Genomic DNA, 13,730 nt, shown 5'->3' with positions numbered 1-13,730 from the left:
CAGGCCATTATTTATTAATTCCTATAAGCCAAATAGCAAAGAGCATGACAAATAAAGTGCGAAAGCCCATAGCAGTTCATCAGAAACTTTTTCAAGTGAACTTACAGGCTAAGTTGTCAGAGAAAAGCTCCAACTTTCCAAGATGTTTTGAAGAAGTGCTCATTTAGCTGAAAGAATCGCATTACCAGTTACAGCTTTTAGCTCACTTTAACTTTTCAAACAATAGAGGATGCATCTATTGCAATTGCGTAGTCGTATTCCGTTGCAAGGCTTTACGTATCTCCAGGCTGATGGGCCTGCAGCATGCTAGCCGCGTAAGTTTGAGTAGGAACTTAGATATTCTACGAATAGGGCAAGTAATAATTGACTCTGATCAGTAATAAATTCACCGTTAACGAAATTATTAGGTATATTTCTTTGTTCTGACCGTCTGCTGGGACTGGAAGGCGAGACCTTCTCATTAACCAGCCTGTGTTCTGGACGACCAATCCGCATGACGATCATCAGACAAATAGCAACAGTAAACATGTCTCTCTTTCTTTGCAATGAGGAATCCGCATAATTTTGCGGTGGTGGGATTCATCCTCAGTCATCTCGTGCATCGGCTACGAGATGGAGGCGGACATTATAGCAGATCGTAGTCGCGTGGCAAAGATCCCGTCCTTAGGCACGTTCCGGCACGACGAACCTCACTCTCATTATAGAGCACGTGCTGTCGCTTAATGCTGGGCCGGAGCGCCCTCTTGAAAAGTGCAAGCATGCAGGACAAGCCGCCGGGTGTTACTGTGTCAACTGTTCAGGCCTACGAGTTTCTGTCCTGATAATGCTGTCTCATAGTTCATATAGGAAGCATTGGCAAAACCTTGAGAACAATCATAATCAGATAATAGAGAAAGACACGCAAGATAGTTTTATAGGTGAAAATGATTTTGGATTATCGTTCTCATCGGCGACGCAATAGTTAAGCTTGCAGAATCAAACATAAACTGAACTCTATTCGAGTTGGTATACTTTTGTGGAAAAAATTATTCCTTCTGTAATGAACTGTATTATATGAAGCTGTTCAGACAATATGCGGGCCATCACTGTGTCTACGAGAAACGCCATAGGTTTTTCTTTTTTTTTAATATGTACCAGATCGTAACGGGCATTTGAAGATGTGCCCGTACATTTTTATGTTAGGATTAGGCTACTGTCCCGAAAACCTATTTAGGCGGCAGCGTACTGCCATACCTAGTTGAATCGTATTCCGCCGAAGACGCTGTGCGTTTTAAGTCCATCCTAAATAAGCCTGGTAGGGAGCGGTATTTGTAGTTCACTTTCTACCAATACGAAGGGGGAATTTGCGTACAGCTGAAACGCCAGTACACCTAGCCTTCACTTCTTTGGCGAAGTCGTCAGATTCTGCCATGCACTTACACATTTGGCGCACATCGATCCAAGCGCACACCTATCTACCGTGGAAATTACTGCCATCTCTGACCAGGCGTTATCTGTAATTGACTGGGAGGCTAGGTCAAGCCTTGCCTTGGTTATGGTAATAGGAGTAATTCATGCAATTTGATATGAAGCGGATTAGACGGGACACCCCTTCTTTACCAGAGCAGTCAGTCAATGGGGGGTGGGTGATCAAGGAGCAACACATCTTCGAGCGCCACCTGGCGGGCGAATTTCTCCATCCGCCGTCCAGTGGCGGTCAAGCTTCCATAGGCACTTCGTATGAACATCAGTAAATAACCAACCTGGTAAATGTCAACGCACCGGACTCGTACGGTTCAAGTGGTCAGACAAGTAGCCGATAACTGTTCATACGAGCGGAAAGCAAGCACTTCGACCTCAGTGAGTCACTCACCTCACATTGGGTGGCCACTGCACAGGACAGTGGCGTTATGGGTGTCCACAGCGGCTGTCACTTAAAGTGGTGGCATAATGCAACCAGGCGAAAGCGGTTGATTCAGGAGCTGTACCTCATCAGATCACCTTAACTGGTCTTCTACATCACGCCTGGCTGCTGGTTAGGCACCTGGATGCCTTATCTCCTTGTCTGCTTCCCTTTCAATGACTCACATATTATCTCTCTATTAAACATTAAGAGGAGTAGCGAAGCAGCATAAAAGGCGGTCTAAGTAACAGCAACTTCCTGTTATCATTTCGGCATTTGTCTGTCGCACAAAGGACTTGGTAAATGTCCAGCCCGATTTGTCAATAACTTAAGCTAATAAAAACTCCCGTATTTAGATTAGGCAATTCAGATCCCACAGCGTATATGCAGGATCAATGCGATCTCGAATCTGTATATGTTTCAAGCAATGTATGTATCTACACGAGCGTTTGCAAGTTCAGTAAATGGTATAGGTGGACGCGCATCATCAGATATCGCCATCTGTGTGTCGGAAACGGCGGTAAATAGGTAAGATAATAGCGTCAACTCGAGACGAATCTAGTCATGTCTTCCCGCCCAACGATGTACTTATGTAACCCTCCGCGTGGGCCTCTCGCCTCATTCGGCCACCAGCTGCGTCTGTGCGACCCGTTCACTTTTGATTGGCTAAGTATACGACACTAGTGCAACACATTATGTGCTCTTGTAACGATGGCTAGAAGCCAGTAGCTTTATATCCTGCCGTCGTCATCTTACAATAGCTACCGGATACTCACTACGGAGCTCGCGCCCATCGATGTCAAGCCTCCCTGTGAGCTGCATAATTTTCTTTCCACGTGTCCAGACAACTTCTTCGAACGTGGGAAAAGCTAGTATCTTGCCGCTTTCTTGTGAACGGTTAATCAAATTGTTTTTACAGTTTAGTTCCTCGAATTACGACACACCATACGGCACCGGCGAACGATTACAACGATTTTTTTTTAGCCATGAAAAATTAGTCTGATTTTTTTCCTATCGTTAAATCATATTGGCGTTTCAAGCGACTATTTCTATTAAAGCACACGAGGATATATTCAGGCAATTTTTTCGCTTGTCGCCCAATGTTCCGCGGCTCAACTGTTGTAATACCGATGATTACGCCAGAGCAAATATGTCCCATTCAGCAATTGTGTACACATACGTAATAACTAACTAGTCAACATCTAATTGTGCATTATCTACCTAGGAGTAGAATGAAATGCTACCTATGAGTCATGGACTACCTGAGTCATCACAGATTACGCCAACGAACAACCCCTCGATATGTCGTAGACATGTTATCGTCTTAGTTGACCTCTTCGTTCGTTGTCTCCCTTTCAATCTTACGCCCGTCCGGTCGGCAGGTTATCATATAACCTTCATTCATGATTGGTCGCTCCCCACTGGTCACGTAATCGCCATGATAATTCGTTTGCCGTTCGCGATTGTAGTTTTTCAGTGAAACAAAGAAAAGGATAGAAAAAAAAAAAAAAAAAAAAAACAGGTTGTTTTGAGCTTCAAAGATTATATATTTACTTTCTGATCCTCAAATTATAGTAGCTACACCGATACCGAGTAGTAATTCAGCTTCAACCAGCGCTCGTCGCATGAGCCCTTTCCTGTGTGATAGTTCTGAGCACGCGAAATCTACCATAGCATAGTAATTCAACCGGTACGTTCGCGGCCTAACACTTCCTGTACTAAGGTGCCAGATCTTCAAAGTAGCGGCTTCCGCTGCGACCGTTTCTGCTATCGTCGTCGATGCTTCTCGTCGTTTGTTCTGCTAGTAGCCTTATTGCCGCACAGGTGTGTCTATCTGAACTTACGGAACATGCTACCCGATGGATCACCACGAAATTGGCATATTGGTAGCTGTTTTTTTTTCTCTACGCTTACGTTAGAACCATACGTAGCGGAACGTAATAACGGTATTTGAAGCGCGGCTGTAACGATGGCGCGGTTCCATTGAGGAGGAAAGGCAACGCATCAAATAACGACAGTAGCATCGCATGACGGAAGGTCTCACCCGTGAGAACCCTAGTCTTGGGACAACACGAATATTGCATTTATAATGTCGTTTTTGTATCTTGAATACAATATTTAGTTTGTATACTGATTAACGTTTGCTGTTAAATTGACGTAAACGCCGCTGGACGCGTCAACGAAATGTCTGCTTATTTTTTTCTAGCTTTCTTTAACAGAATGCTAGAAAATGTACGGTGCAAATGGACAGTGGTCTTGATAGAATTTTCAGGCCAATACTTGCTGGGGCTCAACCGATCCTGATTTCCTAAAAAGGCAACAATTGACACGCGACCGACACAAAATGTACGAATTTATGTACTGGGTAATAGGACAAGCAAGTTTATTATGCTACCAATCGAGACAAGTATTTTTTTTCTGGTCAAAATCAGTAATGAATTTGGAGGATATTTGTCCTATCGAAATAGCTACTGTTAGGCATTGGTGAGAGACGGCTAAGGTCGGCGTGCGGTTTTCGTCCGGGTCTGATTAGTGGGGGCGGACAAGGAAAGGCTGTGCAATGCAGCTTCTATATATGTAGAGTGCGAGCGTTAAGAAATAGCCCGAAGGCGGTGGGCTTGAGTACAGGAAACTCTGAGCTCGCTTAGTAGGGGACGATATAACTCCGACAGATTGGTACAGAACGCTCCTTAGATACCAGCAAATAAGTGATGACTCATGAGAGGCCCTTCTGTAACACGTCCTAGTCATCAACAGAACCAATAAACTGCCGCCACTACTAATCTTTCACCATGTATTTATGTGCTTTCTTGCGGTTTAAAAAAATGTTTATCCTTATGAGTTGGGTTATATTCCACCTCTAGGCCCACTACCCAAATGCAACACCCTTGGAAGTAGCGGTATAAGTGCTGATATCTATACTGCGTGTTGGGATTATTACTTTTTAGGCATTTGGCTTTTGGCGAAGTCTTTGAAAATGTGCTTGACTCAGGCCCTGTACAGTTCCCTTTCGTATCGCAAACATGAAAGATAAATCAGTGAAGCATTTGATTTGATAAAGCGTTTCGAATAAATTAGTCACTTGTTGATATAGTGACAAACTTACCTAGGCAAAACTTCAATGCAGCAAAAAATTAGATATTTCCAGCATGCATTCAAATAATCTAGGCCCCATAAGCCTAATTAATATGTTTGCAGTATGACTATTCGCGCTCTATTAGATATATAAATCAGTAAACAGGCTGTATGTATCGCTTCTCGATAACCAAAAAAAAAACGTGTTGGTTGTGGCGGCGCAACCACTCCTAATTACATTTGAATTAAATTCAACTTCAGATTCAGCTGTTTCTCCCTCTACTAGAATAACGCTCATTCGAACAATGTTAATTCCCTCACAATTTTCATGAGAAACACAAGTTGTTATTTTTTTCACTTGCCTAGAGCTCTTCTCCACGGCTGCTGTGAACAGCAAGCGCTTGCCAAAAAGCGGACTGTTGCAGACTATTGTTTTTCTCAGAATCTCCGACACCGCAGTATCAGCAATACGAACGAAGTGCCTCAGCACAAATGGCCGACGACTCAACAATGAGACAGTTTTCAGAAGCCATTGAATCTATCGAACGTTGTGCGTCAGAAGTTTCCTAACAGTAACAAGGTAAGAAATTAGCTAGTTATAGGGTATCATAATGAATTTATACTGAAACTCTAAAACATTTATCAATTAACGCTTCTTTACTTTGTTTATTTCAGTCATCTGTTTGTGTGACACTGACCACAAGTTTGAACAATGTCATAAAGAAGTGATTCCTTAAGACGCGAGCACGTAGACTGCTGACCAGGATTGAAGCGTAACGTAAAAGGATATCGTTGTTCTGTGTTAAAGGATGGACAGCTTTGTTTTTGGCCGTCGACTTTCATAGTTCCTTTTTTCAAGGGTATGTTATTGAACTCTTTACAGTTAAATGTTTCAAGAAGAGAAGACCCCAAGTACATCTGCTAAAGCTTAGCAGGGTACCCCGTAAGACCGACTTCGATGCTTTCTTGGATTAGTTTTTTCTGTTTCATTCGTCGACCGATAATCTATTTTTAATCTGCACTACTCGAGTTAACAAACAGTGCTTATAAGACCATCCATTTTGCAAAATGCCTTTACTACGAAACTGTTCCTCAGAAAAATCAATTTTTCTAAAATTACGGATAAATCCCATCTACCCTCTTGGCTTCCGGGGAAAGCAGATTTCAAGCTCAAGAGGGTGTTTGTTCAAGATGTTGAATCATATTGTATTCTTTTTTTCGCACGTCTCAAATCCAAGCGTCGCACCCCTTGCTTTCATAGCGATCTCCACCAGCACCGCAACCACTTGGTTCCACATCGATGTTCACATCATATATGAACCCCCAGCCGCCTTCTGTCATGCTGTTGAAACTGCTGGCGTCTCCCCTGCTCTGCTGACTCAACTCTTCTTTCGTCGCTGGGTCGAAAGCAGAAAGTTATGAAATATTGCGCATACACAAATATGTGAGTACGCGAAGATGATCTTGGGGGTGTAAGGAAGTTCCGCAGCCAGAAGGGGTTACCCGGACGCACTCTAACACAGCGTCAGTGTCCTTCGAGATCGTTAGAAAGAACCGAAAATGGAGATTGTTCGCCCTATCTACGCGTCATTTTTCGGCCAACGAAAGCTGAAGCCCTCGACCACCCGATACCATTATGCGCATTGTCTCCACTGCACAGCTTTCGAACAGAATGCACATTAGTGAAAGTCTGCTGTTCGAGCATCACTGCGCACCGCCGCATCGTGTGCATGTACATATATATAGGGCGTAGTCACATGGGAGCCGCGCGCATTTTTGAATACAGCATTTAGATCTTCATACATCACAAGAGCAGCAAATTCATCTATCTATCTATCTCTGTATCCGAGCAAGACATTTACGCGACTTAGAACTTTCACAACATGCGCTCGAACACACGTAGCTCTTCCTCTTACTGATATCTCGCGTATCCTGCAAGGTAGCCAAACAAGCAGCTAGTCCTGGTGATTTTTGCAGACGTACATTCAGGCAGACGCTCAAATGTCCGCGTAGCCAAAGGATGGGATCCTTGGGTGTTTCCTTGTTTAATCGTTGCGAAAGGGTCGCGCAGGCAGCCACAAACAGGCGAGTGCAGCCGGCGGCGGCGTCTGCCTGTTCATCTCGCTCTTCTTCTGTCTTCGGAGGTGGACGAAATCACTAAAAGGCAGCGACAACTGACGGTGGGGGACTGCTTTCTGCTGTGGCAGGTTTCGCAGCGGCAGCAGCAGCAGCAAGATGAGCGGGCGCGTCGCGCCCGGCGTTTGGCCCGGGTCGCTCGCCGTGCCGCTCAACCAGATGGCCAGGTAGTTTTGACGCTCGCTTACTATCAATCGGTAGTCGTTCGCAGGCGGTCTCAGGCAGGGGTTGGCGTCATCAGGAGACTCGATATGACACGCTGCTCTGAACAAGCGGCAGCAGTAGCTCTTTGAACTTTTCATCGTAGCGTCACCAAGCTCCGATCTCTTCTGCACCGATACGCCAGCCAATGCAACCAGCAAGACGCGATCGCACCTTAGACCACCGGAGCCTGTCGCAGCTACTCGATGACGGCCACTGCTGCTGGAAAACCGCTAGCTACAAACGCTCATTATCAATATTCGAAAATATATAATGCTATAGCAACATACCATAATAGTAAAAAAGTATTAACGACTGGAACGCCCTATAAAGATTCTAGCTGTGGCGCTTCCAGAAGCACCAACCCCTAACCCGATAATCATTCATAAAAAGCTGGACTAAAATGTCCTGGACGTTGAGAACGATCTGCTGGCCGCCGTTCGTGGTCAACGTATTATAAACAGTGATGCGTGGCTGTAGACAAGCAAACCCATATCGAATATGTATCATTACATACAGATACATAAACCGTCGTAGCTCGATAAAGAAAACTTTACTGCTGCTTGCATGGGTATCTTTAAGTTGTGTTACTTTTTAATAACCGCTCCTCGGCGATTGTTCTAAAATATCTCTGAAACAAAGCATGCCGTAAAACAGACTGTCATTACTTCTATTAGATGTACTATACGTTGAGCTCAGGCTCATTTGGAGAAAAACAACCCATACAGCCTCAAGGGCCATACGAACACTTGAGGACTAGTCGCCGATATGTTGATCTCTTTGCCATGATGCACTGCCCGTACACTGCACGCATAAAATAGAAAATGGACAATATTATGCTTATAGTACTAAGTATAAACGGGGAAGAAGGAATTTTAAAAGTTAAACAAATGCTTGCGAAATAAATAGGGTGCGAGAAAACCGGGTAACGGGCAGCTTTAGGCTTCCGTTCTGGTACTAAGCCTATCACAATCACACTGATCGAGTTCCGTGAGTAATAACTTCAGTTTGTGATTGCCGCTACCATTTTTGGCTGGCTTCAGACATGAAAGATTACTTTTGAATGTAATTCTATATAAGTTATTATTCACGGAACTCGATCAGTGTGATTGTAATAATATATATATATATATAAAGACAGTACAATGTATATATATATATATAGGCGGTAGTCAATAATTTCTCATTTTTTTATAAGGACGTACATGCTGTACCTGCTAATAGCTTTGCCTAAAAATTTGGTGGTAAAAAAGATACAATTGAGCTCTTTGTCACCATCCTAATCCTGTTGACTTGACTGGCGTTTATTTCGCAGGATTTTTTAACTAATCTATTTAATGTCCTTCAATTATGAATCTTTTAACGTCCTTAACTATAGACGTTGTACTTGGTCACAGACAGCCACCTTTGCATAGTATTACTGCACTACCGATAAAACACGGACGAAATGTTCTTCTACTCACGAGTTATATTCAAACGTTTTTTCTACTCTTAAGCACAGAGAAATACAATGCTAAGCATCTAAGCCGACATGTTTGATCTACTATCTAAATGGTTTCAAGTCGTTCATTCTCCAAACAGACGCCAAGACAAGAAAGCACCATTGTGATGTGGAACATACAAATGACGCAACAATGTATCAATGGAACATTTGAATACCTCCTTTCATGGGTTTATATGTCTACGGCTAGTGTAGGCACCTCAATAGTACACAAGCGACATCATCGGTCAATGGCCGTCACCCCACAGAATCGGCAAAATTTTGAAGAGTAGTGAAGGAAAAATGCCCAGATGCGCAGGACCTCCTTTCGAGGTTAGAGAGCGAGAGGAAAAAAACGCAGACCTCTTACGATTCTTCACGTCGCAGCCACTGGCTATAGCTGAGGTGCTGACGATGATCTGCGCCTCAACGACGGCAGCGGCTACACCGTCGCGCATCGTACGATCATACATCGTCGTACAATGTGCCATCGCTCCGTATCTATCTCGATCGGTTCAAAGGGAGATTAAACTACAACAGCAATATCTCCCCTCACAATATTCACTGTCAAGCAGTCATATCAATCAAAATAGGCATTCGCGTGCATGTGCACGTGCTATTTCAGTTCGAAGTGACACAGTTATTATAATGGTTCTGTTGTACCACCCTCTCTTGCTGTCTACCGGTAAAGCTGCGAGGTCGCTGATGGCATCATCGTAAAGAGGCACGATTTTGCAATCCGTTGCCTAGACTAGCCGAATGGCTCTGCTCAAAGTTAAGCGCACCGAGTCTGCCTTCCTGCAGGTTTCTCCAAGACGATCAGACGCTCTAATCTTACTCGCCCAACGAGACGAACGGCTGTTGCTGGCGTCGCTTCAAATACAAAATACGCAGATGCTATATGATCAATTTTTCGACTTTCGTCAAATAACCTGAGCAGCACCGCATTACATCTTACGTCGAGAGTAACTCACTTCCATGTTCAGCTAGTAACACTTTCATTCAGAAGAGGATATGGTGACCAGGAACTGAATCTCGTCGATCGCATGAATTATGACGCATGAGGCAGCCATCTCCGCTTTTGAGCGGGCCGTAATTCTTGCCCTGAGCGGTCGCTAGTTCGGATATCGGCATCGCTCGGCCTTAGATTGGCATGTCGGAAGATGTTGCTCACGACCGATGGATAGTTACAATGCAACGCTGGTTGCACCATGAGGTTACGAGGTATGATCGGTGAACGAGAAGCGGATGGAGCTTGATTACTGGTTTCGTCAAGCTATCGGAAAGAAGAGTTTCGACCAGCCGTCTCCATGTTTCATAACCGAAAGGCCGAAGAGGACCGAACGAATTTTCACAATGCAACTACGGCGAACTCATGGCTCTTTCGGTTCCTTCTTACAATTCCGACTTCATCGCGTTCTCAATTCATTTCGAAGCGATCCTGCTTCATGGTAACTGGGTACGGTGGTCGCTTACGATCCACATGTGCAGACCGGATGTACGCCAGATATAGAAGCGTACATATTTCACACAGGCTTGTCCATGCAGACTATACGTCGAGGCTGCAGTGAAGGATTTCGTCATACAAAGTGGATCCGGTCAAACGAGCTGATAAGCACAGACGCGCAACAGGTTTGGATGCAAAAGTTGTGGTTTCACTTCAAGCTCCACTCTTCTGCTTCTAAAGCATACATCTAGCCGTATATCTATAGAAGCCTTTTCCGCCAGTGGAAAAATTGATCGGACATTGCAAATTAGTGACACAGTAGTATCGTGACAGATCTAGTTTAGATTATCAAATGATTCCGTTCCAGAGCAGCACATCTGAAATCTTCTTATCTGAGTGCAATCTAGAAGTGGGCATTTAGGTGGCCGTGATCGAAGAGGTATGAAGAAATTGGCCTAACCCAACAGAAACGAGTATGTCGAAAAAAACGCAGTAGTAGTGATAGTGGTCTTGCAAATCAGTGCTTTTCTTCCGTAAAACCTCCATTAAACGGACTCAATACGTGGCGCGTCTTTGTAACTGTATCCATTTTACGTAAGTTGCTTTAACTGACTGCACTATGAAAAATATTAATTAATCTGTTGCTAATTTAGCTGTGATTGGTCAAATTTGTGAATTCACAAAAATTGTGAAATCACAACCAGTGAAATTTTACCAATTCTTATGGATATTTGTGACTTACAGAACGAAGCTAATTTTTGAATTTAGGCGGTTTCTGCACCAGAAGAGAAGGCGGGCATCCAGTGTTGCAGTTCAGAAGCTCCCTACGACTAAATGTCTCAGCAGCCTCTTTCTTGCTACTTCGTTGCTGATCCAGAGGATGATTTGCACAAAATTTACACGTCCTAATTTAAACTATTTTTCGTGAATATCAGCACCACGAACGCACCATTCTATCCCAGTCAACGACCGCCCTTCGACACCACAACAGCAACTACACGTAGATAGAAACTGCCGGCATAATGTTACCGAAGCATGAACAAGTACGGAAAGAGAGACATCTATCGTTGAAGAGTTCTATCGTTGAATGCTTAACGCAGCGACAGTACACGTCCTATCAGATGGCTGCCTACCACGACGCCTGTCCTACCAGTCATTAACTATGTCCTTTTAGAACAAGAAGCCAATCTTGTTCCTCGGCGCGATTACTTACTGAAACTACTCCGTCGATTTTAAGCTTTTTCACACACATGCACATTATTAAAAAAGATAGCATTGAACTAGACGTACACCTATCTTAAGCGCTACAATTGATTCAAACCGATGGGACGCTGGGTAAGGTCGAGGCCTCTCCAAGCGATGGTCTGCCTCGTTTGTTGACAACAAAGGAACAATTGTACAATTTACGCCTACAATGGCGTTGAAAAACATACTAGGCCTACTAACCCCTTCATCAATCAAAGACATACTGTGATATCCTTGGGCGATCTTTGCTAGATCGTGAGCAAGCGTAAGCCGATTTAGATTGTAAAGACGAAGATATATAGCAGGTCACGCTTAGCCTACGTTCGATGCCAGTGAACTAGGTAACCCGCAATAGCAGCCTCTTCAGCTGATGGTAATCCCTCATCGGACGCGTTTGATGATTTAATCAAGCATATTTATGATGTACTTGGAATCTTGCAGTAAGGAATCTTGCAGAAGTTTTTCTTTCCCTCCTTTGCTTCTCGTCCTCAACATCCTGACAAGCTTTTTCTGCTGGCGGCTGCTTGATGTATAAAGCGTCAGGACATCGCAGTGATGGGAACAGGGCGGTGATCCTCAACAACCAGTGGGATTCATAGATGGATATGCTGATGCGTGTGGACATCGTCGTGCCGATGGCCTTCTTGAGTGTTCTTATATTCTCTCGTCTGTAATCGAAAACAAGCTTGAAATGAAATTGTCTACTTATTGAAACTACTTTCAACCAAACTATGTCAGTAGAGCTGTCCGTCATCTCTCAAAGATAATGCTCATAGGTGTACACGGAAAGAATTTCGGGTCTGTATGAGATTTCCAAACAACGATGAACCGGAACGAGTACCGTCCACATCGCTCACAGCTTTCTGTAGCTCACTACTATATCGTAATATATAGGGTTAGGTGGATACTTAATACTAACATATGGTCGTTTTCTCTATAGCGGCTACCTAACAAGGGAGGCTTACTAATTATTATTGAGACTCAGACATCGAAGTCCAGAACTTCACTGGACTATAAAAAGGACGATTTGTTCTGAGTCTGGTTTGCCTATGCTGCATATAGCTGGGCGTCTTCAGCGGCCTTGTCCAATAATACCGAATGCAAGCTAGAAAATTAACAGGAGTTAGAGATAGTTTATTTGAATAAAACGTGCTCCTTCATGAACGAGTAGAGTATCGAGAAGAAGCAATACTTAATGTAGTTTTTGCACAGATAATACTCTTCTAGTGGTTTGATTCGGCTACCGCAAGGAACAATAAATAAAACCTACAGAGCCCCATTGAATACTTCGGATACGTTTTCACCCGTTGTCGAATTTGTTTATTTAAGTGACAGGATCAAGGCCTGCAGATGGGTTGTAATAGCAGCAAAATCTATTCGCCGATGGTTGTACTTGAGAGACCGTTTCCATTCTATAATATCCCTCCGCACATATATAGTGTGTTTTTAATTGACTGTCGTGCACAGCAGCAGCAATAAGGTCCTGTATTGAAAGGGTGCGTGGTCCCTTGCTCGTGACCAGGAGGCCCTCAGATATTATCCAGAGACGACGGCCTAACGCCAGAAGGAAAGACATCTGAAGAAGACAACGATGATTGTGAATCTAAGCAAATGAATCGATGTATATGTATATTGATGTGTACGGGTAAAACGTAAACAATGCTGGCATCAGACAAAGAAAAAAACTGGCGTAGGACGGAATGGTCTAGCATTGGTTGCAATCAGAATCAGGACCATGTACCGGTTGTTTATTGGCGTCTGAGCTAAATGAACACCTGAGATCGTCTACATCGATAACGTAAATAATTAGAAGATACGATTATTTATAGATATTGTAATGCATATCGTATTGTTAACAACAGATGCGGTACAACATTTCCTAGGCAAAACTGATCCAGTATCCGGGTCTGACTAAGTGTGACCAAAAATTATAGACAATAGATAGAGTTGAAGCCACCAAACTAAAGCTACTTATGAGTTTATAATGTGCCCAAGTTACTATATTTGCCTTCGTGCGTAATTAACCGAAAAGTTCCAATGTAACTTTTTGTGCTTTGCTGGGTTGATATTTAACAGAACCCTAAAGGTTCGCGCCAAAAGTTTATATTTACATTGAATCCTATTGGCACCTACGAATCAACTATAGACCGTCACGCTATAGCAACATTTTTCTTTAGATTGTCGCTCTGCTCAGATCAGGCACAACACTGAGCTCAGGACCGTGAGGCTATAGCAAACTACTGCTGAGGTAGCAGTCGGCAACA

The 13,730-nt window shown here is 43.6% G+C and overlaps 1 long non-coding RNA gene across 1 annotated transcript; it reads left to right on the top strand.

The window, feature by feature from the left end:
* The first annotated feature begins 5,260 nt into the window (after positions 1-5,260).
* LOC147753915 (uncharacterized) lies at positions 5,261-12,163 on the top strand. The gene is made up of 3 exons (XR_015313242.1): positions 5,261-5,537; positions 5,633-5,817; positions 10,990-12,163. It is a non-coding gene; the product is annotated as an uncharacterized LOC147753915 (long non-coding RNA).
* Positions 12,164-13,730: the final 1,567 nt, after the last annotated feature.

Source organism: Varroa jacobsoni, unplaced genomic scaffold (genome assembly GCF_002532875.2).
Source record: "Varroa jacobsoni isolate VJ856 unplaced genomic scaffold, vjacob_1.0 scaffold_109, whole genome shotgun sequence".
NCBI lineage: Eukaryota > Metazoa > Arthropoda > Arachnida > Mesostigmata > Varroidae > Varroa > Varroa jacobsoni.
Note: the sequence above shows the minus strand (reverse complement) of the source record. Positions and strands in the feature narration are given on the sequence as shown.